This window comes from Amphibalanus amphitrite, unplaced genomic scaffold (genome assembly GCF_019059575.1).
Source record: "Amphibalanus amphitrite isolate SeventyFive unplaced genomic scaffold, NRLGWU_Aamphi_draft 000410F_arrow, whole genome shotgun sequence".
Lineage (NCBI taxonomy): Eukaryota > Metazoa > Arthropoda > Thecostraca > Balanomorpha > Balanidae > Amphibalanus > Amphibalanus amphitrite.
In genome coordinates, this window is record NW_024881904.1 from 4,869 (window position 1) to 9,231 (window position 4,363).

General features: G+C 47.2%; 1 long non-coding RNA gene across 1 annotated transcript; it reads left to right on the top strand.

The window, feature by feature from the left end:
• Nucleotides 1-2,114: 2,114 nt before the first annotated feature.
• LOC122390812 lies at nucleotides 2,115-3,300 on the top strand. Its single transcript, XR_006258224.1, has 2 exons — nucleotides 2,115-2,686; nucleotides 3,067-3,300. It is a non-coding gene; the product is annotated as an uncharacterized LOC122390812 (long non-coding RNA).
• Nucleotides 3,301-4,363: the final 1,063 nt, after the last annotated feature.

Genomic DNA, 4,363 nt, shown 5'->3' on the forward strand with positions numbered 1-4,363 from the left:
TTTCTGATAATTACCTGATAATCATTTCTTCTTTTCCTTAAAAGAAACTAAAATTCTTTTCAAAGTAACCCATTTTTAGGAAAGGCGGCTTGCTCCTTGACATTTCATGTTCTTGTTTTGTTATTGCTGGCAGTATTTTGATACAATAATGCAATATGAATTTTTTGCAACAATAAAACCTAAGGCAAACTTAGTTAATGCGTCAATCAAATACCCAACAGAAAGATTGTGAGTCCTTGTGACGTGAAGTAGAATATTCTATGAATGTGTTTTATAGAATATGCTAAATTTTAAATTAAGTTATTATTTGATACTGATAGCTGAGCATGTGAATTATGCCACAATATAATTTCATTTTCTGGTTTTGAAATAGCCGGCAGTATTTTACTTCAACAAATGTAATATACATGGAATACATGTTGTTATGTTATGTTAAAAGTTTAATAACAGCCAACAGAAGGGGCTGTTTCAGCAGATAATGTTTGTACCTTATGCATTACATACCTTTCTTTTCTGCAGGACCATGCTTCCGCTGGGTGGTCGACATTTGCCTCCTGAAGAAGTTGAGCAACATGAAGACCACCAGATGAGGTGTCTGCAGTTCATGTGGAACTCTGCAGACTACAAGTGTTATGCCAATTGCCAACCACAACCAAAGTGCTGTGATCATGGAGGCATGAGCCTCATGACAACACTTGAGATTTGCAGTTGTACCAAAGTGTGATTCAAACCACCTGTGGCATCTCACTCAATGCGTGAACAGTGTGATCATTGTGCAGTGTTCAGCTGTAACTAAGACATTTATTAGTGACTTGTTTTGCAATTAGCCACCAAAAGCATTTTTGGGCTGGCTGCTGTAATTTGTTGTGCACTGCGCAATAGTGGTAGTGTTTTGTCACTTGTCAAGTTGTCAGTTGTGCATGTTGCATGTTTCTCTCCCCTCGGCCCTCATCAGTTAAGTGGTGAATTGGCATCACTCAGTCTCCCCAGATCTCCATTGACTGTCTGTCAACCACCTAACTTGAGATGGTATTTGCTAATAGTGTCAGAAAAGAAGTGATTGTAGACATTTTTAGAAATATGAGCTCCGTTTCATGCGTGTTCCAGTGGTCATTTTGTCACATGTCCCATAATGTAATAAATGGAAACTGTTGTTCCCTTTTGAAGATACTCGCGGAGGCAGAAAGCGTTGGGCCTAATTATTAAACGCACCCTCCTATCAGCGACGCACGAAATCGACAAATATCATCCTTTTTAGAACAGGAGGAAACGAAAACTTGTGAACATAGCTGAACCTACAACAGTGCATTAGGAATTGAAATTCTGGGAGTTTTTGAAATTCGGAGAAACTCAAGTTGTCGACAGGTATGCCCCCTTGTACGTCAAAGACCGCCTAAAAAACGAGCGTCTACAAAAGAAGGCAGTATTCGTATGTTCGTTGTAATTGCAGCAGCCTAGCAACATGCATTGCGGTCCGATGGCGAATTACACTCGTGCTCAAAAACTATGCCGGCAACTGCCAATGCGCTTAGGTCATAGGTGAGGAGAGGAAGGGTTATGTCAAATGTCAACATCATAGAAATGGCTTCATCTATTGAGCATAATTCAACCAATCTATGCATTTCGTTTCTTGCAATCTACTCATGCTTTCACTCCAGCTTCAGAGTAAATATCCCATATTGTACGTCTTAAGATATTGATTTCTATGGCGGTTTGCAATTGCTAGCCACGTCTTATCTCAGTTTGGTGGCCCCGCATCGGTCCACTCGGCCGCTCTAAAATTGACTTACGGAGGAGGATAGTGGCTTTTATTTTAGCTTCTCCGCCGACTGCGGGGAGCGCCGTCGCCGAGGTAGGAGCAATAATTAGCTTATGTTTGGGACTTATTTCCACGCTTAATTAACATTTTAATGTTATTTTAATTAATTCATGTTAATCTTTGACGCATTCTCTTTCTATTGATACCATCCACCGGTCTGAGAAGTACTGCCTTGCTGCGTAAGGGCCGATAAAAGATCACGCTTTTAGGGGTATCTCTTCAACATGGGGCAGGAGCAATAAATAGAGCGCTCTAATTTTAGCTTATTTCCCTGGTATGTCACCAACTGAGTTGGTCGAGTCGCAGCTGTGACATCAGGACGTAGTCGTCCCATCTCTCCTTCCAGAGGTAGAAGGCGTCACTGCGGTCGGTGGAGATGTCCAGTCGGTCAGGCCGGGTCGGCTGCAGGCTCGTCATACCACAGCGATTACGAAGGACTGTTCTAGAAGCCCTCCACTCTAGCCACCTGGGGAAGGAGAAGACGAAGGCCCGCGCAAGACAGATCGTCTACTGGCCCGGGATCTACCGGGATGTGGAAAATGTCACCCGCTGCTGTACCAGCTGCCAGAGAGATCTACCCGATCAGCAGCAAGAAACCATGATGAGGAGACCGCCAGCGGAAAGGCCGTTCGAACTACACATCGACTTTGCCGATCGAGCCGGCAGGAAGTACCTCAACCTCGTGGCAGTGGACAGATACTCCGGGTGGCTGTTTGTCGCCGACCTCGGTGTAAGCGCCCCCGCTTACACCGGTCCGAAGGACGATAGCAGGCGTCATGACGAGCGCACTCGCTACGCGACTAAGCGTAAATGGACGGCACGGGAAAAGGGCTTTCGGCGGTACCCGGCTTTTTGATGTCGTGTTCAGTAAGTAATGGTTTTATATCTCTTTATTTAATTGCCCAAGTCCCTTAGACAACTGATAGCGGATGTCAGAATAACAGCAGCACTCCCATTCATATGTTATTTCAGGTGTCGTCAATTACTGTCCGATTAGCGAATTCCAAGCAGCCGACTTATAAAGCACTAATGTCCTTTGTGTACATCATAATCGGACCTTGTATGTTTATTCTGCATCATATTATTTCCTGCAAAAAAATTAAAGTTCATTTCTCAATTATTCAAGTCAAATCAGATGATGTTACTTTTAATGCAGGTAATACAGAATCATGGTAGATCACAGCACGGGCAATACACAATTCGCTTATGTGTCTGCACATTTTACATTGCTGGTGCTTATTTTACAGGAGCCGTGCGGCGGAACGGGCTTACCCAGGACACCAACAACGGCCAGCTGGAGGTGGCGCCACGAAAGTGGTTTACGGGTGCCAGGAACCGCGACGGAGGCCGCCAGGAGAGGAGACCAGCTGGAGTTTAAGCGGAGGAGCAGATGAGAGAAGAAGTCTAGAGATGAGCAGAAGAGAGCAGAGAGTTTAAACAGCATTTTTGTGTTTATCGATAATATAAATATTGATCACTGACAGTTTGTTTTGTTGCGGTGGCGAACGTTCAGCAATGATCAGGGGGAGTGATTGAAATAGCAGACATCGATTATATTATAATCATATTGAAATTAATTGTAGGTTCTGGTGGGAACTAAGATGGGCTTTGGTGAATATTTATTGATTAATACAAACGATGCTAGGGAGGTGTGAGCCAGCATGGGGCCCACCTAGGGCCCACATCTGCTGGCCCACGTGGACCCCATATGGTACCCACCTTGAGCCCATGTGGGCCAGCCCAGGTGGGCCACATATGGTACCCATCTTGAGCCCATGTGGGCCAGCCCAGGTGGGCCCCATATGGTACCCACCTTGAGCCCACGTGGGCCAGCCCAGGTGGGCCCCACCATTTACCCAGGGACAAATTTATGTGGGCCCCACATGGACTGCCCACATGGGTCCCACCAAGTGGCCCACCTGGGCCCCATGTGGGGCCAAGGTAATAATGTTGGCTGGGTATGGGTCCCAGCTGGGTCCCATTCCGAACCCACATGGGCTCCAGGTGGGATTTTTCGCTTATACCCATTTGGGTCCCGGCTGGGAAAGCCCATATGGGACCCGGCTGGGCCCCATATGGGTCCCATGTCGATCCCATATGGGCCCCATGTGGGATTTTTCGCTTATACCCATGTGGGTCCCGGCTGGGAAAGCCCATGTGGGACCCATATGTGCCCCGGCTGGGCGCCATTTGGGTCCCATTTCGAACCCACATGGGCCCCATGTGGGATTTTTCGCTTATATCCATGTGGGTCCCGGCTGGGAAAGCCCATGTGGGACCCATATGTGTCCCGGCTGGGCCCCATATGGGTCCCATTTCGAACCCACATGAGCCCCATGTGGGATTTTTCGCTTATACCCATGTGGGTCCCGGCTGGGAAAGCCCATGTGGGACCCATATGTGCCCCGGCTGGGCCCCATATGGGTCCCATTTCGAACCCACATGGGCCCCATGTGGGATTTTGCAATTATACCCATGTGGGTCCCGGCTGGGAAAGCCCATGTGGGACCCATATGTGCCCCGGCTGGGCCCCATATGGGTCCC